At 47.2% G+C, this 24,291-nt stretch overlaps 2 protein-coding genes across 2 annotated transcripts in view; one reads left to right on the plus strand and one right to left on the minus strand.

Annotated features, from left to right (window-relative positions):
- Positions 1–24,291, minus strand: part of LOC144888279 (ATP-dependent clpX-like chaperone, mitochondrial) — a 343,583-nt gene that overhangs the window by 73,002 nt on the left and 246,290 nt on the right. The window lies entirely within an intron of this gene.
- The window catches only part of LOC144888164 (interferon-induced protein with tetratricopeptide repeats 3-like), a 28,612-nt gene continuing 22,699 nt past the window's right edge, over positions 18,379–24,291 (plus strand). The window contains exons 1-2 of the mRNA XM_078786357.1: positions 18,379–18,412; positions 18,871–18,906. The gene's annotated coding sequence lies outside the window, so the exon portion shown is untranslated. The remainder of the gene's footprint in view (positions 18,413–18,870; positions 18,907–24,291) is intronic.

Here is a 24,291-nt window from a genome sequence, read left to right on the forward strand (position 1 = left end):
AATAAATCAAAAATATCCTTGATAGCCACATCACTTGGTCACTCATGTCCAAATATTAGCTTCCCAGCTCAAAAGGTGCCTGAGATATTGGCCAAATGAAAGAAAATAAATAAATGATTAATATTGAAAAGAAATAAATAATAATAATAATAAAAATTAAATTATTAATCAATTTGGTCAGAGAACACATAAACTACCACTATTTCATCAGAATCTGTAACTTTAAAAAAAAAATTTTTTTTTGTCATTATTCGAATAATTAAATAATTAATCGATTAATTGATTCATTAATAAATCTAAAATAGCCTTTGCAGCCAAATCACCTGGTCATTGGCATGTCCAAATATCAGCTTCCTAACTCAAAAGGAGCCTGAGTTAATGGTCAGAAGAGAAAGGAAATTTGATTAATTAAATAAGTACTTAATTAATCGCTAATAATTAAATAACTCCTCAATTAATTGATTATTCAAAAAACAAAAAATATCGTTTTTGACAAAGGACTTGCTCACTACTGTGCCGAAATTTCAGCTTCCTAGCTCAAAGGATGGCTGAGATATCGCCCGGACAAACAAGAAAGAAAGCAAGAAAACAAACAACCAGAGTGAAAACTGAGTACTCTCTTTCAGCGTGCGTCACTGCCGAGCCCCCTTCGGTGCCCGGCAATGACGATTTGCAATGACTGGAGATGGCATAGGAAAGGTGCGGTGTACAACAACCAGAGTGAAAACTGAGTACTCTCTTTCAGCGTGCGTCACTGCCGAGCCCCCTTCGGTGCCCGGCAATGACGATTTGCAATGCCTGGAGATGGCATAGGAAAGGTGCGGTGTACAACAACCAGAGTGAAAACTGAGTACTCTCTTTCAGCGTGCGTCACTGCCGAGCCCCCTTCGGTGCCCGGCAATGACGATTTGCAATGCTTGGAGATGGCATAGGAAAGGTGCGGTGTACAATAAAGCAAAACAAAATAAAAACTAGAGAGGTTCCAGGGAACCTGAACTCAACTGGTCTATATCAATATGGTTAGAATATGCGTCATGGAACCACAAACTATATAGTTTATATGTGCTAAAAATATATGACAAAAATTGATTTTTCAATATGGCCGCCCTGCAGCGCCCATTTTTGGGCGTGCAACGCCCAAATGCAATCCCAAACGAGTTTATGTCTTAAATATGCTGCATAACAAGTTTTATCAAATTTCATCAATATTTGTGACTTTTAGAGCGTAGACGTCGAATTGTTTACAGACGACAGACAGACGACAGACGGACGACGGACACTGGGTGTCGACAAAAACTCAGCTGGACATAGTCCAGTTGAGTTACTAAATAAACAAATAAAAAAATAACAAGAAAACATCTAAGACACCGGAAGTAGCAGAGGTCGGGTATAGTGTATGGGTGAGTGGAGATGGCAAACCGGGTCTTACGTCCAAACACTCGTGTGGGAGGAACCAAGTTAGAAAGTCCAACAGAACATTTGCCATCAAAATATTTGTAGAAGAAACCAAGAGTGGCAATTGACCAATGGTGAGAGAGGTTGAAGAGTTGAACCCATCTCCACACCAACCATAGACTGGACGGATTTATGGTAAAAGGCCATGTATAAGCTTCTAGGTGCATTTTGGGGTAAAAGCTGGGAACCTCACTTGTTAACATAATTAGCGCATGCTGAATTCGATTAACCCGGTTCCCAAGCCGAATTTTGAGTTGTTCGTTTGAGTTTTGAATAAAATGCTGAAGAACTTGGGCATTGACAAACTCACAGAGGAGACAATCAAATCTGCAGAAGCGTTCGTCTGCAGAATATATAATGTGCACAGAACAACCTCTGTTGATTCAGCACGACATATGTTGTTCTCCAAGACTGGTAATCCAGAAGCAATGTCACCGACAAGTGATGCTCTTCATTTCCATTTGATGCGAGTACACCATCAAGCCATGGTATGGAGAAATGCTCATTGTGCTATAGCTGACCTTCCTGCACCTGTGGAAATGGGATGGAAACGTGGTGATTCTGATGTCACTGAGTCCAATCCCAGAAAGTTGCCTCGAGATGATTTGTTGTGCATGCCAGAAGCAATGCAAGACTCGACGCTGCAAATGTCGCTATTCAGAGTTGAGATGCACATCAATGTGTGCCTGTCAGAAACAGTGATGATCAGACCCCTTGTATGAATTTGATGTAGTTTGGCAAAACAACATGTGTGACATTCCTGAATGTTTGTGCTTCATGGCCATGTGTACTTAATTTTAGAATAAATGGTTGTATGAAACATTGTCTTATTAAAACCATTTCCCATTTTATCGTGTCCAATTTCAATATCTGTTTGAATGTCACTTTCAATATGTCGCCAACCATCATTTCGACAAGACGGATTTATGAATAAGGCCATGTATAAGCTTCTTGGTGCATTTTGGGGTAAAAGTTGTAAAGTTAAAGTAAAACAACTGCATAGTGCATGTATATACATGATATATAAATGGTTGTTCAAAGAAATTGTCCAAAAATGGCAATTTGGCGGCCATTTTGTTTATGCTGATTAGAAGGTCAAACACTCAACATTCGGCTTGGAAACCGGGTTAATCGAATTCAGCATACCGTAATTATGTTAAAAAGTGAGGTTTCCAACTTTTACCCAAAAATGCACCTCGAAGCTCATAAATGGCCTTTTTCCATAAATCTGTCTGGTCTATGAGGACGGTCTCGTAAAACACTTCCCACCCAGACTATGATATGGGGGTTCAGGCACAGGTCACTCAACACATTCAGAAGGGTAAATGGCTGCATGGTGTTTAAGGCTGACGAGAAATAAACAAATAACACACGGACAAAGGTTCCATTCTGGTCAAGGTGACTTGTGATTAGATGAAGTAAACTGCGCCAGACATCTTCAACACCTCGTCTTGCTTTGTATGCAAATTGTGAAGGATCCAGTTCATGAGTTACATCTGATGTTATAAACTTCACCATCAATTTCTCCATACATTTACACAAGATGGAGGTAAGGGCAACAGGTCTATAATAATCATTGAGCTGCCTTGGGTGAACCTTTTTTGGCACGGGAATAATAATGGACTTTTTCCAACAAATAGGAACAGTGTGAGTCGCCAAAAGTAACTGAAACAATCGAGTAAAAACATTACTAAGTTCGAAACAGAACTCTTTCAGAATACAAGACTTGATGCCATCTGGACCACAATACTTCCTTTTACTCAACACCATGAAACACCTCACGACATCAGGTTCACAAATTACAGGTATGGGACACGCTCGAGTATCGAGATCCTCCCAGAGCTTCACATTTTACTTGGTTTCCTGGAACATCAAATCTCACATAAAAGTCACTCAATTCATCCACAAATTTGGAATCTGGAACATTAGTGGGCAATGTACCATCCTTGAGCCTCATTCATTCCCATCATATGCCTGAGTCCCCTCCAAGCGTTCCGAGCATCATCATCGTGTCGCTGTTCTTCAATCTTATCCTTGTTTGACCGTTTACACTTGCCAATGACAGAGCGCAGTTCTTTCTTCGGCTCCCTGAGGGCGGAGTCATTCTTCTTCAGGAATGCACGCTTCTTCTTCATCAAACAAGTTTTCACTTCAGAGGTAACCCAAGGTTTGTTATTAACCTGCGCTCGTGAAACGAAAAACGGAGTTTAGCATTCAGTTGTGTACGTGTGCCGTACGTGTCTGCATTTTTAAAATTCATTTTCTCGGCAACCGTTGGTCCGATTGACACGAAATCTTACCATTGTATAATTTTTTCATTCATAATTATGATGTCATAGGTCATGTGGTACGGACGCCATCTTGGTAAAATGTTCCACCTCCATATCTCCCAAACCACGCAATGGAAAAAATTGAAACATGGCTCATTGTCAAGTACTCCGCTTGGGGAATAAGATATGTTAATGATGATGTAATCAGTACTTTAATTATGACGTCATAATTCGACAAGTACAACACATTATGAATTTTTTTTCTCAGCAACTCTGGTCTGATGGGCACGAAATTTTCACCATAGGAGCACCTCCTCCTGTAGAATATTTTAATGATAATCATGACATCATCGGTCATGTGGTACAGGCGCCATCTTGGAAAAACTGAAAAATGGTGCACCTCCATATCTCCAAAACCGCTTCATGGAAAAAATTGAAACTTGGCTCATTGTAAAGAACTCCATCTGGGGAATAGGTGTTGTTAACGATGACGTCATTGGTGCCATAATTATATGTTATAGTTCGACAGGGACAACGCTTAGTCTGATCAGTTTGAATGTATTGGGCGTGATCTGTGCAACAATTATATTAGAGAAAATAAATGTGTGATGTCATCGCTCACGTGGTCTAGCAGCCATATTGGATGAAAGAAAAAACAATGTTCAAAAACAGAAGAGTTGGCTCGCAACAAGTTGACTGCGCAGGGCGAGTATTCCATGAATACCATCTAGTTGGGAAACGTGTGGTTCTCTCTGTGGTCACGAGGTCCTCACAGAACTTCACATAATCTGTGATCGTCTCAGTAAGTTAATCAGGGTCGTCACAAGAGTCGAAACATACATCCCAGTCTGTGCATAGGAAACAGCCCTTCAAACGTTCGTTGTCCTCCGCCTTTCTGGTTTTAACCGTCTTGCAAGGAACCGGCGTTCTTTTCACCTTTGGTCTGTACGTAGGTAAGATATGAACCACGTTATGGTTTGTACGTAGGTAAGAGATGAACCACCTTTTGGTCTGTATGTTGGTAAGAGATGGACCACCTTTGGTCTGTACATTGGTAAGAGATGGACCACCTTATGGTCTGTACGTAGGCAAGAGATGGACCACCTTATGGTCTGTACGTAGGCAAGAGATGGACCACCTTATGGTCTGTATGTAGGCAAGAGATGGACACCTTATGGTCTGATCGTCCGACCGCAGGAGCACATTTCACCACATAAACATGTTCAATGTTACCATAACATTTATCCAACGTCCTGCTACCACGGGTAGCAACATCCACATACTGATCGAGCTGAGGGAGTTCCTGATCGAGTTCACATCGATTTAAATCCCCAAGAATCAGGATCGATTGATCCACTGAATGGGCGGGCGCTCCTTTGTAACTTTCTGTGACTTGTTCCGATGCACATTTAAAGTCCGGCCCGGTGCGTACACCAGAATAATAGTGCATTGACCAAATTCCCGTGGCAGGTAGTCGGGTCGGAAAGACACCGTCAGCATCTCCACGTCTTCGGAACAGTACCGTTCACGTACCGTAAAATGTTTGGCCCAATTCAAATTGACCAACATACACAAATCGCCATCTTTGGCCTTGCCCGATGACGCGACTCTATCGGCCCTGATCATCTCAAATCCATCGAAGGACACGTCATCCCCTTCACCAAGCCATGTCTCGGTGAAACACACCACAGACGAGGTCCGATTATAACAGTCGAACCTCAGGAGGGCATCAAGTTCATCCGTTTTGTTCTTCATTGAGCGAGAGTTCATCAAAGTCAAAACAGGAAGCGGTACCTTGTGGTTTCTGGGTTTAAGCCGCTGATGAAAATCTCTACGAGAACCTCGTTTTTCTTTCCCTTAATTCTGAAAGCACCATTCAATGCCAAGTTCACAACTCTCTGCGGAGCACCACCAACACCATTGAAACGCAGGTTCAGCAAGGCCTCGCGAGTATACGTGATGACGCCATCTTGTAAAGAATGCCCGTGAAGTGAAGAACCGATACCAGCCCAACATGTGCAGCAGCAGCAAAACCCCGAAGCCATTTCGACAGCTGCAGAGGTCGTGAATCTCCATCTTCCATTAACCAAGAAAAATCCACTCAAAGAAAGCAAAGTGGCGACGAAACAACAGAAGAGTAAACGGTGTCACGTGGGGTCAGCTGCAGTGCAGCACTTTATTTCGGGGACAATAAAGATTTATTATCTCACTATAATTTACCAAATGTGAGTCCGTCCATCTGTCCGTTCGAAGGTACCGCAAAAACGGCTGAACCGATCGCAACGATATTTTGGGTGGGTAATCCTGGGACCCCTGGGAGTAAAACAGGCGATATTGTTTTTCCAGTTTTCCAATTCTGCAGTTTTTCCAAACTCGATGGAATAATATTTCCCGATATGAACAGTGATGTGGCTTTTGTTGAAATTCTACAAATACTGTTTATTCTACGTACCAGGAGAGAGAAGATCGACTCCTGACGAACTCTTCCTGTATAAACGTGCGGCTCCGCAGTAACACGGCAGCGTGTGCAAAGCGACGGAGAAACAGGTGGAGCGGCCGCTTCCGTTTTGCAGATTTCAATCTTTTTTTCAAAATGGGCGCCATGTACTGTTTAGATTTTGATGATTTGTGTGTGATATGATTCAACGGATGTTTATATGAATCGTTTAAAATAAAAAAAACCCTTCAATTTCTGATATGTTCCCTTTTCATTTGGCCTTCCCAATTTAAGCCCCGCCCATAGGGCGGGTACCGTTTGTAGTTGTTTAAAATTCAAACGTCAAATGGTGTTAGCTGTTACACGAGCCTCGATGTTGTATACAAAAAATAAAATAACGTCACTCAGCGATAATTATTTTTGCACATGGAATATATATTTTTAGATGGTATTAGTTTTATTAAAATGTTTTCCAGTAAATTGGTGATTTTGTCATAAAAATGGTAATAATAAAACACCAAACGCATGTCATTGGCCTCCGCAAGGTCGCTACGTTAACACGTCATTGCGTGACGTCAGACGTACGGACAGCGAGCGTGCGGAGCATCGAATTGATTATTGTTTGTATTCTTTTCTTTCACCAAATATAAATTTCGTGTCGACATAAACTCGCGTTTATTATCTTAAAACAATTGAGATCTGAGGTGATTGGATGATTCTGTGGTTAAAATGTTATCTTGTAGCGGTTACCGCTGGATGCACACAATCGCCTTGCACCGGCCAGAACACGGCCAGACGCGCCTCTCCCGGGCATGCCCGGACTCACTGTTCCCGGGCACGCCCGAACCTCCCGGGCACGCCCGAACCTCCCGGGCACGCCCGGTCTCGTCTTTCCCGGGCATGCCCGCTCTCGCCTTTCCAGGGCTCGCCCAGAGCGTCCGGGCATGCCCGCTATCGCCTTTTCAGGGCTCGCCCAGAGCGTCCGGGCATGCCCGCTATCGCCTTTCCAGGGCTCGCCCAGAGCGCCCGGGCACGCCCAGCCTCGACTTGCCAGGCCGCAGCCAAACACGCCCGGGCAGGTCCAGACTCGCCTTTCCAAGGCTCGCCCTTGATACCCGGGCATGCCCGGTATAGCTTTTGCCGGGCAAACTTCCCGACATAAATGTGTATATATATTGCTGCCCGATAAACGGGCTTGTCAGAATACCTGAGCTGTTTTGTTTCAATAAAGCAACTCGGACGAATTCCGTCTTTGGTCGCGTCAATTCTTTCGACTCGCGTTGGAGCGCAGTTCCTTCAATCTTTATATTTTACTAGCAGAAGTTCCCGGCATTGCCGGGCGGGGGAGGGGAGGGGAACGGGGGGGAGGGGAGGAGAGGGGGGGGAGGGGAGAAGAAGGGGGGGAGGGGAGAAGAGGGGGGAGGGATGGGAGGGGGAGGGGGGAGGGATGGGAGGGGCAGGGGGAGGAGGAGGTGGGGAGTGGGGGGGAGGGAAGGGGAGGGCCAGTCAACAATGACGTTGCAGTTCTCATGGTCGGAGAGCAGCACAACAATCGCGACATAGTCCTGCATCTTCGCAACAGCACGAAGCGGATTTTGGAGACTCACCGATCCTGTGACGCCCTCCAGTACCGGCGTTGCCGGGCGGGGGAAGGGAGACCCGTACATTCCTAACCCGTACATTTGCCCTCTCGACTCAAGCTCACTCGGACAAAAGCCTCGCACAAATTACACCGTGAAGGCCCAATGGCCATGTCTATGCCACAAATCAAGTACGTGAGCGAGTCGGGCGCACTGAATTGAAAATATATAGAACGCTCATACTCCGTGAAAAGTGAAGCCGCCGTGTCGCCATCTTGGTTAGCACGACTCGACCAACTCGCTTCGCGGATCTCGTTTGTTTTGAACGTGTGAATTACGTGCGAACGCGTAACTGAGTTTATGGCGGCAAGGCACATCACGTGATCGCTCTGAGCGAATCAGCGCGCTGCTCTGCCACCTGCTCAGATTCCGTGTATAATATTCCTCGCTGAAATGCGCTGAGGTAAATATGAATAAAAAATATGGATCTCGAAAAGATGAAAGAAAAAAAAGCCTATGTGGTGTGAATGGCAATGTTCCTCGCTGAAATGTGAAAAAACGCAATCGCTTTTCGCTCTGAAATACGTGCGAATGCGTAACTGAGTTTATGGCGGCAAGGAACATCACGTGATCGCTCTGAGCGAATCAGCGCGCTGCTCTGCCACCACCTCAGATTCCGTGCATAATATTCCTCGCTGAAATGCGCTGAGGTAAAAATATGGGAAAAAAATATTATGAAATATTATTTTTTAGGTCAGCCATGTTCTTCCCAGGCTCAATGGCCATGTCTATGCCAAATATCAAGCACGTGAGCCTCTCCGTTTAGGAGTCTATCGGTAACATTACACAAACACACACAAACACAAACACACAAACAAAAGAGCAACAGGATCATCTGGTGCTGTTGGAGTTACTGGGACCTTCTGACTGCCCTGAAGTCCACATTGAGAAGCAGGGGACATCATCATGCCGCTCACAGATTTCTTTTGTGAGGCTTGTGCCAAGGTGTGGCTTGTTGGACCACTTTTCCAGGTTAGTGCACGAGTGAAAAGCTTACATATTGGGGGGCTGAATAAATTACCGATCTGTCGAAATTTTGCATTGTGATTGCATCTTTCAGGAATCCTGCATTACCTGTATTCAGAATATCAAATTGTGCTGCTTGTCGGTACATTTGAATGAAGTAATCGGAACACACGACCATTGTTAAACTGACAAATTTTCATCTGAGTTCACCGTATTGCATATTTGGTACTTTAAATCTGCTGCTTTGCTCAAGTAAACATTTCGTAAGCCTTCGACTCATGCCTCCGAAGACCTGTATCGGTGCTCACTGTGACACTCTACCTGTACTGGAATCCCACTGTCATGCAAAGCAGGCTGACAGGTGTGTAACATACTTTCAGTGTTTCCTTTAAATAGCCTTACATACATCATTATTCAGGACAACAGTCTATTTAATGTGTGGAAATGCTGTTGACCATTTTGAGTTTCCGGGTTTTCACCAATCCTTTGATTATTTTGGAGTTCAAATATGATTGATTATTTGCCATAGCAAATGAAGGTGACAACCATTTTTGTTACCTTGAACGGGCAGGTTGTTTCACTCAAATGTAGATAACCTCTCATTTAAGGTGATGATGTTACACATTATTAGCCAAACACTATCCTACTTGTGTGGAGTCATTCTGGTATGGTGTTGGAAATTGCTGTATGGTGAAATTTGGATTACTCATAATACTCGTTCCCTCTCGGAGCAAAATATGGTGTCGGTAACCCTATGTTAGGCAGGGATCAGTGGTTAAACCACTTTGCAATATATACATATACAGGTGAAAATTGCAAGTGGTCTCCCTACCCTCATAGGGAGAGGGAAGGGGTGGTGGATTGTATTTTTTTTTACCTATGACCCGAGTTTGGTACCCCGAGCACACATGCAAAATTTGATGTAAATCGGCCAAACCATTTTCGATTCCATAAGGTTCAGACATACACACACACACACACACACATACACACACACATACACAGATAGACTTGGGAGGAGTGGGAGGGTGGGGGGAGGGGGAGGTGGAGGGGGAGGGTGGGGGGAGGGGGAGGTGGAGGGGGAGGGTGGGGGGAGGGGGAGGTGGAGGGGGAGGGCGAGGTGGGTGGTGGAGGGGGTGGGGGAGGTGGAGGGCGAGGGGGGGAGGGGGGTGGGGAAGGGGTAGGACAGAAAGGAAGGGGTAGGGGGGAAAGGGAGGAGCATGGGGGAAAGGGAGGGGGATTGGGAAGGGGTAGGGCAGAAAGGAAGGGGTAGGGGGGAAAGGGAGGGGCATGGGGGAAAGGGACGGGGAGGGGAGGGGAGGGGGAGAGGAGGGGAAAGGGGAGGGGGGAAGGGGAGAGGGTAGGGTGGAGGGAGAAGGGAGGGGGAAGGGTAGGGGGAGGGGGGAAAGGGAGGGGGAGCGGGAGGGAGGGGGAGGAGGGGAGGGGGAGGGGGAAGGGGTGGGGGGAGGGGAGGGGGAAGGGGTGGGGGGAGGGGAGGGGGCATGGGGGGAGGGCATGGGGGGAGGGGAGGGGGATGCGAGGGGAGGGGAGGGGGATGCGAGGGGAGGGGAACGGGAGGGAGGGGAGGAGAGGGGGGGAGAGGGGGGTGGGGGTAGAGGGGGGAGGGGGAGGGGAGGGGGAGGGGAGGAGAGGGGGGAGGGGGAGGGATGGGAGGGGGAGAGGAGTGGGAGGGTGGGGGGAGGGAGAGGGGGAGGGGGATGGGAGGGGGAGAGGAGTGGGAGAGTGGGGGGAGGGAGAGGGGGAGGGGAGGGGAGGAGAGGGGGGAGGGGGAGGGATGGGAGGGGGAGAGGAGTGGGAGGGTGGGGGGAGGGAGAGGGGGAGGGGAGGGGGAGAGGAGTGGGAGGGTGGGGGGAGGGAGAGTGGGAGGGGAGAAGAGGGGGGGAGGGGAGAAGAGGGGGGGAGGGGAGAAGAGGAGGAAGGGGGCGGAGAGGGGCCATTTGAGGTAGCCAACTGTGTAGCCATTTGAGGTAAGGGAGGGGATGGAGGGGGAACAAACACCAGAAACGGATTTGACCAGACGCCACCAGGATTTGGAGGAAGGAGACAGGTTTGAGAGTTCATTCTTGAGTGTGGAGAGATAGTGCTTCCTGGCACTCCTGAGGGTAGACACACACTTGTTCCGAGCTTGGTGGAAGGAACTGAGATTGCCTTCAGTTGGATTAGCCTTCCAAGAGGCAAAGGCAAGTTGTTTCAGGGCAACTGCCTCACCACAAGATTCAGTGAAGCATGGACGGGACGAAGGGTAAGACAACTGAAGACGAGATGGGATAAATCTGTGCATGAGAGAGAGCAGTTTACTTTGGAAGAATTGATGTCAGAGGCAGTGGAGATGGGAGACCAGTCCAGATGATTGGCTGCGTGAAGGCCGTGCCAGTCGGCCTGAGTGAAATGCCAGACTCGGCGACGCTGAGGAGGCTCTCTGAGAATGGCCAGAGAGATGTCCACTTTAACAAGCACATGATCAGAAGAACCGATTGGGGCAGAAGAAGAGCAGCAGACATTAGCAGGGAAGTTTGTCATAACCAAGTCTCGAAGAGAAGATACACCATTGGCTGAGATCCGGGTCGGGAAATTGCCAGATTGTGTCAGTCCCAATGAGTCGCAGAAGTCCTTTGCTGAGGTGCCATGGCTGGTGAGAGATGAACCCACACCCAGCCAGCTGGCATGATGACAGTTGAAGTCGCCACATATGAGGAAGAGAGAGTTTGGAGGAGTGGATAGAAGTTTGTCCATGTTGTCAGACAGTGAAATGTAAATGGAGTCATCACTGTTTGGAGGACGGTACAGAACACATATGAACAAAAGGTGGGAGCGGAGAGGAAGCCGTAGCCAGTTTGGAGGACGGTACAGAACACATATGAACAAAAGGTGGGAGCGGAGAGGAAGCCGTAGCCAGAGGTACTCCTGGGGGTGGGTGGAGAGAGGGCAGTACACGGAGAGTGAGGAAGAGAGTTTTTGATAAAGATAGCAACCCCACCACCAGGACAAAGCTCAGGTCTATCATACTGGAGGAGGGAGTAACCAGGAAGAGATATTAAGGAATCAGAGACATCTTGAAGGAGGAAAGTTTCTGTTAAGCAGATCAAGTCTGCATTGTCAGAATGCAACCTGAATGGAGAGATCAATCAGGTTTGAGCGAAGGCCCCGGATGTTTGAGGTCCTTCCCTCCCTCCCTCCCCAAGGGGTATTCCTCCCTCCCTCCCTCCCCAAGGGGTATTCCTCCCTCCCTCCCTCCCCAAGGGGTATTCCTCCTTGCCCAAACACTGTGTAAACATGTATGAATAGCTTATTGTGCCGTTTACGAAGGAGCACCCCCTACCAGAAGTTGTTGTTTTGTATGCAACCTGTCGTTGCTGGTTGCATCATTTCTCTGGAAGTGCGTTTGTGCCGCTGATGCAGTGCCCCAATTACCAGTGAACTGGTACTCAATTTGCCGAAGGATGACAGGCTGAGTCAACCCCCCGGAGTTAATTCAACGATCGACCGGGATTCGAACTTAGGATCCCAGGATCCCAAGCCAGCACCCTAACCGTGAGGCCAACACCTGGCTGCACAAGGCGGTAAAAATATTATAAACCACAAACATGTTTGATTACCTTTTTAAACAGTCGATAATGCTGTTTAACACTGAATTGAAATAAATTTGGAGGAATCCGCACATCAGTCTGTGTTTTTCACCTCGACGAACGCACCTGATCGTAGATCTACTGTAGTTTATATACCCCACAAGGATTAACAACACGACTCTTCCTGCCTCTAACGTGGAGTTCTTCCAAGGAGTTTTTCGTGGAGTTTTTCCAAAGTTGCTTCTCATAACAAAAGTGATAACACTTTTGATAAAACCACAATATTAATGATGTTACAAAACAATATCCCCACTCTCCAAGTGGTTTTGTGACTTGCAATAATTTTGGGGGGGGGGGGGCAACCCCCCAGTAGACCCTGTTGTGGAAAATCAATCATGTCCACAACTTGTCCCATAGGTAGGTTTAATCTCAATTAGATCTCTGACATCATCCTGTAAAAATACAGTCATGCAATAGATATCAGGATCTTGGTATCATACAGAGAGGATCGATATAATGGTCAAAGCAAGCAAGCCTAGCATATATGTGCGAGTCTCGCATATACGTACCATTCAAAACTACATGTAAAGTAAATGTCACAGGAGTGGCCAGTGTCGCGGACGTCCCAGGTTTTATATACGCCCTTCAGTGGCTGAAGCGAGAATCTCCCCTGGGTTCAACTTTGGTATAATTTCACTACATTCTCCCCGCCTTTAGAACTATACTGCCGCTAGGCAGATCGCAAGCGTGCGTTAGCATTAATTGATTGGGTACGTCATTGCATGTCAGTCGGTCCACCCGTAGCGGTCGGGGTGGCGAACTACCCTGCCAGCCCGTGTCCGGAAACTACCGGGTATGGCGTCCCCAAGCCCGGAGTCCCCTGCGTCGGAGTAGCCGCTGGAGGCAGGTGTAGGAGGGGGCACCTCAGAGCCTTCGGGCAAGGGTGTAGGTGACGACAGAGGTGACGGCAAAGGTTCCATAGAGGAAGCTTCGGTAGAGTCCATAGACTCGTAGATCGGTTCGTCGATATCCCTATAAGGGACGACGACCCCACAAGGGGCGAGATGGCGTACGGAGACGGTGGACTCGCGTCCATCCGCCGTCATCACGCACGCATGCTCAGGATTAGCCTAGAGTACCTGCACCTTATCCACCAAGGGGTCGTACTTGCTTGTGCGCACCGCTCGTTTGAGATAGGCTGGCCCGGGCTCAGCGAGCCAGCTGAGTAAAGATCGGATACTACCCGAGCTTCTAGGGTGGTGGAACAGCCTTTCGAGGGGAGTCTGGTTGGTGGCCGTACATAGGAGAGCCCTGATCGAGTTCAGGGCCGCAGGTAGCGACCAAGCCCATTTATCGAGACCCCGGCCGAGGGTCCGGAGGCTTAGCGTGACGGCCCTCCATATAATCCCATTGAAGCGTTCTATCTGCCCATTCGCCTGGGGTCTGTACGGTGTGGGGTAACTCGAAGCAACATTATTTTGGAGCAGATAACCTCGCACCTCCTGCGACAGGAACACCGCACCCCGATCGGTATGCACGTAGGCCGGATATCCAAACATGGAAAACAAATTCTGCAGACACCGTATGACTGTGGCTGCCGTCATATCCCCGCACGTATAAGCAAAAGGGAATCGTGAGTACTCATCAACGATAGTGAGCAGATAGCGAGAGTTGCTCGACACCGGCAGTGGTCCTTTGAAATCCATTGCCAATCTCTCCCAAGGCCTAGTAGCCCTAACCAGCGTCCCCATGGGAGGGTTGAAAAAACGCGGCTTGAGTTCCGCACATATAGCGCAGTCTCGGCAGATCCGGCGGATCTCTTCAATCGAGTACGGCAGATTACCACAACGCACAAAGTGAGCAAAACGTGTCACCCCAGGATGACACATAGTGTCGTGCAAAGCGCGCAGCCCCTCCAAAGTTACGATCCCCGCGCACGTAGCCGGCCTCGATAAGGCGTCGGCGACCAGGTTATCCTTCCCTGGGCGGTATTTGATGGTGTAGCAGAAGTCGGCGAGTTCGATACGCCAGCGAGTGATTTTCTCATTCTTAATACGTTGAGCATGTAAGGTGTCATACATGAACTCAACGCTCTGTTGGTCCGTGATGATTTGGAAGCATCGCCCGAGTAAGTACGGTCGCCATCGCCGAATCGACTCGACGATCGCGTATGCTTCCTTTTTATGACAGACGAATGCCTCCGCTCAGCGGAGGTGAGAGTCCGCGAAAAGAAAGCCACAGGGCGCCCCCCCTGGGAGAGAGTCGCCGCTATCGCATGATCCGAGGCATCACTTTCCAAGGCGAAAGATTCGCTCTCGTCGACCGTCGCCACAGCGGCGCCCGCGATGTCGGCCTTAAGGCCCCCGAAGGCCGCCAAGGCGGCCGGGCTCATGGGGAACGTGTGGCAGGCCATGAGGGGGCGGAGCTTCGCAGAGAAATTTTGCGCCCACTTTGAATAGTGGGCGAACAGCCCGAGAGCTCGTTTCAGCGAAGCTCGATCGCCGGGCGGGGCCATATCAAGCAAAGGTCGCAGACGCTCCTTATCCGGAGAGACTGAGCCAGGGGTCACGGTGTACCCCAGAAGATCTATCGTGCATTGAGAGTAACGACACTTAGCCTCGTTCATGGTTAGGCGATACCGATGCGCGACCTTGAGGAAGCGCTTCAGATTAGCATCGTGATGCTACTGGTCATACCCACAAACCGTAAGATTGTCCAGATAGACAAAGACATCTGTCAAGTTCTCCTTAGTAACGAGGTCGTCCATAGCCCTGTGAAAACAGGCGACTCCGTTCGTTTCCCCAAAAGGTAATCGGGTGAACTGGTATAACCTTTGACCCGATTTGAAGGCGGTATAGATGCGATCAGCCCTAGAGATGGGGATCTGATGATACGCACTACGCAGATCAAGAGTGCTGTAGACGGAGTACTGGGCCACCAGCCGTACTAGCGCGTCCATCCCCGGTAAGGGGTAGGCGTCCAGCTGTGTAAAGCGATTAACCGTCTGTGAGTAGTTGATTACCATGCGCCGGCAATGGGCCTCACTTCGCACCACTAAGACCTGCGCCCGCCACGGCGACTGGCTAGGTTCGATAACACCGTCCTTTAAGAGTTGGGCCGTTTCTTCCGCAATAAATTGCGCGTCCGCCCGTGAGTAGCGCCGCGATTTTACCGCTACAGGAGCGCAGTCAGTGGTCAGGTTGGGGAAGAGCGAAAGAGGCTCAATTTCCATTTTCGCGAGTGCACACCCAGCAAGCGTGTTCGTCCCACCGAATTCAATTTCCAAACGTCCATGCCGCTTAAGAAAATCATGTCCTAACAGGATGTCCGCACATAAAGCAGGCAAGACCATGAGATGTACATCGGAGCACATGCATCCCTTTATTACAAGTTTCAATCGACACTCCCCCTTCGTGCTGAGCCGAAGGCCTTGGAGGCCATGAAGATCCGTCGTGTAGTCCCGATGACCGGCCAGCCATGTTGTCGCACCAGCCGCTGATCCATGAAACTATCCGTAGATCCTGTGTCGATTAGGGCCCGCGCAAAAATGCCTTCGACCAAGAGTGGGATAATGGCCCGATCCAGGCCAGAAGATCCGGCAGGTATTGCGCCGTCCGAGCGAGAAGATCGCGCCTCGCGCGTGGATCCCACACCGGCTGCAGTTTTCCGGTCGTTCGAGGAGCCTCCGGAGGGCCCCCGTGCCAAACGCATAGTTGGTCGTGCCGATCCAATAGCGTGTAGTTCGTACGAGCCGCCGTCAGAGGGCGCTCGTGTCACGTGCGAAAGATCGCAGTCAACATGTGCTCGATCAAGAGCGTATAGTTCGTACGAGCTGCCGTCAGAGGGCGCTCGTGTCACGTGCGAAAGATCGCAGTCAATAGCACTTTCACTGCCGTCAGATGGCGCATGCGCATGCACATCAAGAGGGGCTTTCAAAGCCGGAACTTTTTGTTTGTTTGAGGAAGGCGTTCGATCGCCAGTCGAGGTCGGTAGCTCCGCGGCCGGTCGCGTTCGCGTCATTTGTTGCGGCGGCCCGATGTATTTCACCAAGGACATGCGTGCAGCCAGGGGCCCGGGAGGAGGAGGACAGCTCATCAAGGCCGGGTGAGGCACCCCGCTCTGTGCTCGGTCCGCTGGCTCGGCGATAAGCCCGTTCAAGGTCGCGCGTGCTCGTGAGCCCCGCGCGGCCTTCTTGCAGACTTTAGCAAAGTGTCCTTTTGTAGAACACAAATGGCATATGGCTTCCCGAGCCGGACACGCTGACCTAGGATGCTGCCGATTGCCACAAAAATAACACATCGCGTTCCAGTCAGGCCTGGGCCTTGCTGCTGTAGCTGCTGCCAGGCCGGAATCCGAGTCCACCTCGGGAGCGGCCAGGGGCTCGGCCGCAGTCGAGCCCGCACCCGTATCCTCGGCGGAAGCACTCTCCGGTCGCGCGAGTTGAGAAGTCCCCGCGACGACCCGTGCGTGATCATAAGCGGTGGATTGTTTCCGGGCCTCAGTGTAAACGTTGGCCAATCGTAGAGCCTCCGCGAACGTCAGGTCAGCTGTCTCCAAGAGCCGGAGTCTCAGATCTGTAGAGCTGATTCCAGAGACGAAAGCGTCTCGGACAAGATCGTCTTGGACTTGCTCGTGTGTCCGTACCTCTTGGGTGCTGTCCGCGAGGAGGTGCCGCAGCTCCTGAGCGAAGCGGTCGATCGACTCGGTTGGCTGTTGACGTCGCGTGGCGAGCAGATGCCTGTTGTACACCACGCTCCGTTTCCTAATGTAGAGTCGCTTTAGCTCTTCCACGGCGGCATCGTACGTCGCATAACGAGAGATGCTCCTGTAAAGTTGGTGGTCGACCTTGGTCTGTAGCACAGCCAGCTTCCTTTCAGCGGTTGGTACGGTGTCCTGCGCGCCGAACTGGTTCTCCAGCGTTTTGAGCCAGTGAGTGAACACCGAGCCCGAATCCTCAGCTTGTGGGTTGGAGCCGAGTCTCGGTACATCGATCATCTTGTGCCCCGCCATTTCCGTAGATCGTAATTGAGATTAAGTGTTGTGGAAAATCAATCAGGTCCACAACTTGTCCCATAGGTAGGTTTAATCTCAATTAGATCTCTGACATCATCCTGTAAAAATACAGTCATGCAATAGATATCAGGATCTTGGTATCATACAGAGAGGATCGATATAATAGTCAAAGCAAGCAAGTCTAGCATATATGTGCGAGTCTAGCATATACGTACCATTCAAGACTACATGTAAAGTAAATGTCACAGGAGTGGCCACTGTCGCGGACGTCCCAGGTTTTATATACGCCCTTCAGTGGCTGAAGCGAGAATCTCCCCTGGGTTCAACTTTGGTATAATTTCACTACAGACCCCTCATGGCCCGATTTTTAAAAATGCTGTGAACAAACTTTGGTACAACACAGGTGATGAAGGTTGTTGTCAAGTTTCATCAAAATTGTGTGTGTAGTTTCTGATAAGAAAGCAAATACCTATTTTGAGGGTGAAACCTGCAATTCCAGTTTCGGAGAAGAACTTGTAGGTGTTTACGGACGGACGGATGACGTGCCATCGCATAAGCTCACCTGAACTTCGTCCCAGGTGAGATACTCATAAGGATAATATGACTCCCTGTTGCTCCCGGAGTGACCAGGTGGACTGGTGAAGAAGATTCATTGTTGATCTGATTAATTAAAACTTATGTTTCAATTTGTAAACATTCAACATGACCTCGTTTCATCATTATCATTTGAATATTCTGTACCTGTCATTTGTTGTACCTTATTTATCCAACGGTCTCATTCGTAAGAGATTCAGAGAGCAAGTGAATTGATGATGCTGTTTGAACAAACCAATTGTCGTGTTCTCGTTGGAATCAAGTGAAACTTTAACAAATGCTCGAATGTTCGGTTAATACCGTAGTTTGCAGAGAGGGCGTGTCGGTTTCGGTGATGAGTCAGTTTCGGGAAACAGAAGGTATTTAGTCACGTGGTAATTCATATAAAAACACCATCGCTCCTGAATCACAACACTCGTTCCAGTTCTGTGTTCTCATCGTGGATTGCAGGTGAGTGAGCTACATGTGAATGGATGCAGGTGAGTGAGGTACATGTGAATGGATTGCAGATGAGTGAGCTACATGTGAATGGATTGCAGATGAGTGAGCTACATGTGAATGGATTGCAGGTGAGTGAGCTACATGTGAATGGATTGCAGGTGAGTGAGCGACATGTGAATGGATTGCAGGTGAGTGAGCTACATGTGAATGGATTGCAGGTGAGTGAGCTACATGTGAATGGATTGCAGGTGAGTGAGCTACATGTGAATGGATTGCAGGTGAATGAGCTACATGTGAATGTGAAATTCGTCATCGTTATCTTGTTCAGGATGTAATAAAAAGTATGTTTTGTACCTGTTATCTATTTCTGGATAATCCGAACACCCAGATAAACACCTTTACTAAAATCAATGATTGCTGGTGAGGTCTGATGAGAATGTCGTCAAAACGTGATTATTATTTTTCAGGACAAACGGTGAAAACTACCTTTTGGTGCCAACAAGGTTAGTGCCGAGCTGTGTAGATGTTCATACCCATAAACAAGCATCCTAAGGTAAAGGTAATCTTTTTACACAAATATGGCAGGACTTGGGTCGGTACAGACATGATGTGTACATTGGTAGGATGGTGGCTTAAAGAAAGGATTGTCTAAGGTATGAATGTTGATATAGATTGCAGGTATCCCGACTGGGTTCGAATCCCGATTCGACCATAAACTGAGAGTAGTGGCAGCTCGGTGTATTACAAAGTGCACGATCCATTGGATGAATTCTAAGCTTGGTGTCCTGCCTCCTCACATTAGTTGATAGAGGTTAAAGATCCAACGTTCTGTTTCGTGATGATTAAGGAAGTTATCGCGGGCATCCTGAATAAATTACAATTTCCTGCCCTATAGACCCTGTTACACCCTTTAGATCCTGTTCGACCCTATAGATCCTGCTCGACCCTTTAGATCCTGTTCGACCCTTTAGATCCTGCTCGACCCTTTGTAACCCCTAAGACGTGTTAGACTCCATTCCACCGTTTAAGACCTTCACACCTTTAAATACCCTTTAAACCCTGAAGATCATTTTAGACCCCGAAGATCTTTAAAGACCCTCTAAGACCCTCCATTACCCACCAGAACTCCAACACCGTTTAGACCCCCAAAAAACCGCCGAGACCCCTAAAACCCCTCAACCTCAAGACCTTTAAAGACCACTAAGGCCGTTTAACACCCTATTTATCCTTTACTACCCCGAAGCCACCTTAGACTCCCTTCTGTTGTTTAACACCTTTAGTGCTTCACACATGTCAGACCTTTAAATACCCTTTAAACCCCGAAGACCCTTGAGACTCTTTTGAACCCGAAGACTCCGAATATCCTTTGGACCCTTAAAGACCCTTCAGATGCTTTAGAACTCTAAGACCCTGTTACACCCCTTAGAACCCTCAGACCTTTTAGATGCTCTTTGAACTTTTAGAACCATAAGATCCTATATATCCTTGAGAACCCATAAGACCCGTTTGATTGCTTTCTACTGTTTAAGTCTGGTGTTGGCTTTGCGGTTAAGGTGGTTGGCTTGAAATCCTAATGTCTTGGTTTGAGCCCGTGTCAAGCCGTTGAATTAACACCAGGTGGGTTGACTTGGCATGTCCATCCTTCCGAGGTCAGAAAAATGAGTACCAGCTGACTGGAAATGATGCAACCAGCAGCTACAGGCTGCACATGAAACCACCACCGTTTAAGACTTTCACACCTTTTAATATCCTTTAAACCCTTAACATCCTTTTAGACTCTTAAAACTCTTGGGACTGGTCTTAACAGGTCCCTTTAGACCCTGTTACTTCCTTTAGAATCCTGAGACCCTTTAGAACTACAAGACCCATGAAGACCATATAGAACCCTTAAACCCTTCAAGACCACTTAGATCCACAAGACTATTTAGACCCTGTTACATTCTTTAGGACCCTAAGATCCTCTAGGACCCCAAAGACACTTTATGACCCCCTAGACCCTTTAGATCCTTCAGGCACTTAAAGACTCCCAATACCTTTTAGACCCCTTAGATCCTTCAGGCACTTAAAGACTCCCAATACCCTTTAGACCCCTAAGACCCATCAGACATCGAATACCCTTCAGAACCCAAACACCCTTTAGAACCCTTTGACCGTTTGACCCCTAAAACCCCCTGAATACCCATGAAACTCTTTAGACCACAAAAACCCTCTTTTTTTTGTATACCAAGTCAAGGCTCATATAAGAGCTAACACATGGAACATATAATAAAGGGAGCAGGAGAGAAGAAGGGGAGAGAGAGGGAAGCACAACAGTAGAGAACAGGGACATCGGGAGATCTGTGGAAGAGAGAGGGCTGGGGAATGGGGGTGGGGGCAGCGGTGGGTTACACAGGATAAACATTTTCAAGAAACAACAACAACAACAGGCATTTTAAGGCCATTCTCCCTGCAGGAGCGGGGGTTAGCCTTGCGGTCCCTGTCGGAGAATGTGTTAAGACTCAGGAGACTCCAATATGACCGAAACAGCTTTATAAAGTAAGGATTTATTATAATTACTAAGTCACTTGTTTCAATTCAATAAAGACTACAATAGCTAAACGGATTGTTAATTCAAGTCGTTGGTTCTTCTTCTTCGGCCGGGCCTCTCTCAGCGCTGTTCACAGGGTTCCGTTCCATTCCGTAGGTCAGAGCTTCTGGTGACAAGTCTCCTGACTCATAGTTTGCTCTGGTTTATATGGGCCTTGTCGCGCTAATCCCTTCTCCGCAAATGCCCCGAGGTCATGCATGCTCGCCCCACTGGCACCAGCTCGCTCCCCTCCTGCTGCGAGTTCCATTTACCAAACAATAGGGGGGTGCTCCAGCCTGGGGCTGTGACCAGGTGGACAAGAGATTACCATGTTCGTGCACATTCTTGGCATTCATTTACGAAATCGTCTATCTGCTTCGTTACCAGTCTTAATCAATGAGTTACCAGTGCCAATCAATAAATTACACTGAGTTACACTTCCACAATTCCCTCATCTTTTTGTTTTTGTTTATATTAACCATTAATCTAAACATCAATATAAGTAAACAATCAATCACTACAAGTAAACATCAATACAAGTATAAGTAAATAATCAATCACTGCAAGTAAACATCATTACAAGTATAAGTAAATAATCATAACTTTGGTAATCAAATTCCCTTAGGCATACACCGTCATCCTGCAAGAATCACAAAACATTTCGTTGGTCATGGCTCCTTCCGTATTGTTCAATCTATTGCATTTGCATCACAAATATCTTTTCAAAACAACACTTCACCATCACCAAGATACAACAATTTCACTTCATTTTCAAGTTTTGTAAAGCATCTGCACCATCTGGCAAAAACGTTTGCCTCCACACAAATGTTGACTTTGTTTGAAAGGAAGGGCTGATCACTTGTGTTTGAATCCAGGTATGAAACATTTTCTCCTAATGTCTTCATAGCTCCTGCACTACTTCGTGTAGGATTTCGCTGTTGTGGTAACATTGCGGAGTCATAGACTGACCCTGCTCTCCTTGTAGCATTCTTGCCACTTTTTGCTGTAAACCATAGTAATTCCTGAACAAGGCCTTCACCCAGTTGTAGTCGACTTGCCTCCTCCCTCATTGTGAGTGGGCAGCAAGTATTGGTGTGACGTTGATTGGCCAGCAAGATGTGGAACAGGGATGCCGGATGCATCCACAATGATGTTGGGACCATGGTGTTCAGGTCATCCATGGTCCATACCAGGAGTGGCCCGCAGAATCGTGCACAGCTGTTGTAAAAAGGCACAGCCATTGGTTTGCAGCTCCATGCTGGCTCCCCGGAAGTTGGTGAAGTAATAACATATGTCCCCGCATTTCACAGAGGTTGCAGGTAAAATGTCGTTGTCCTGCAACTTCTGATGTGATGAATGTTCGAAGCCTTCGAACAAGAGTAAGTGATCGCCTTTCTTTCATATGTTGCAGTGTGATCCAGGCAAATGGTCACATAAATTTCCTTGGTGAAGGTAAGCATTCATCTCCAAGTTACACGGGAGAATGTCTTCATCATTCTTTGAGGAAGAGGGTGTATGCCACGATTAACTTCATTTTTTAGCCACAAATTTTCTTTCTCGAACTTCTTCCCAATTCCGTTAGCACTCCCTTCAAAATGTGATCTCGTCTTATCCTTATGCTCAGTCACATCTGAATCTGCTTTCCACACACACTGAATCAGATAGGGTACATCTTACCATGAAATCAGCATAATCATGTATATCTTCCGACAGTTTCACATTCAACAATTTGTTGTTTTCCCTTACAACATTCAAAAAGTTATATTCATTTATATGCGTCACACAAATAATATTCAATCAGGTATGTATTTGACTACTAAACTAAGAATAGCATCCACAATTGCTTTCAGGTTAATATAGTTCAAAAATAACTTGTGCAGGTATTTTAGCACTACTCTAAGAAAATAAATTGTATATGATTACAATCACAAACAGGAATATCTAATTCCCAACAAAAATTTTCCCAAACCAACAAATTAAGCATAATGTATTATTACCATAATTCCTCTCCACTTTTTCTTTTCCGTTTTTTTTTTTTTTTTTTTTTTTTTTTTTTTTAACAGTGTGTCACTCGTGGTGATATGAGTTCACTGATATTGTAATTGACACAACTCATAACATTGTCGTTATGCCATTATCTTAATTCTTCTGTATTCATTTGCAACATCACTTGATTTAATCTTTTAATCTCAGTATTTATGTCGCCATAAAAGTCTTCCTTTTCTGGTTCCACATTTCTTTCCTCATTTGTCACTTCATGCGTTATCATCGTGTTGTTGGTTACCTTATTCAAACACACCGTCACTAAGGCTTTCAAGCAAGCCACCACTAAAACAATTGCCAATATAACTACTAAACCAACAAACAAATATTGGAGTATCTTAGCTACCACCCCTCCAAATGTGTTTCCCAACCATGCAAAGGCACCCCCTTTTATATAATCGTGGTATCTTGCTCCCTCTTGTCTGATTGTATCGGCTATGTTATAAATTTCTTCTGACTCATCAGGTATGTACGTACAGCAATCTGTACCAATGACTTCACATGTACCTCCTTTTTCTGCTAACAGCATATCTAATGCCATACGATTTTGTAATGCCATCGTTCTTGTTGCTGCCAGCTCTCTTGTAAGTTTTTCCAATCCACTAGCTGTTTTATTTGCCAACTTCTCCATAGCCAATGCCATGTGCCTGAGTTCTCGCCCTGCCTTCCAGGTTCCATAAAATGGAAATATTACCATTCCAATCCATTCCCCCATGCTAATAGTTCTTTTCTGCCTAGAATGCAGGATATGCGTTGGTGACTTTGTTAACAGGCGCATGTGTGGAAGCACAAACCCCAGAAAACATGTTCCGAACCATCCCGAGGGAAGATACGGATATGCCTTGTGTCCACATATAAAATACGTATTATTATATGTCCATGTGTTGTCCATTCCCCACATGCCTTCCCAATATAAAGCTAAACCCTTCGTGCCATTTGGTCCTAGTGGGACAGGTGTTCTCATCCAGCCTTCTTCGTGACCATAATTGTGGCATTTAGAGGTTCCCATAGACCTGTTATGCGTAGGCGTTTGGGGTCTGGTGATACACATTAATCCTGTCATTTGCTGCTGGACGGTCATGTAAGAGGGCATTTTGTTCTTATCATATGTAGGTCTATAACTGTCCTTAAATTGGTTACAATTATATCCCCCTTTTTGCCATCCCACTTCCCCGGACAGTTGGCCGTTAAAATCTGATGCTATCAGGGTGTGAGGGAAGCGGCTACATAACTCCGCCCAACCAAAAGGAACTGCCTCCAATGGTACTCCGATCTCACT

This window comes from Myxine glutinosa, chromosome 11, assembly GCF_964187855.1.
Source record: "Myxine glutinosa chromosome 11, kmMyxGlut1.1, whole genome shotgun sequence".
Classification (NCBI taxonomy): domain Eukaryota; kingdom Metazoa; phylum Chordata; class Myxini; order Myxiniformes; family Myxinidae; genus Myxine; species Myxine glutinosa.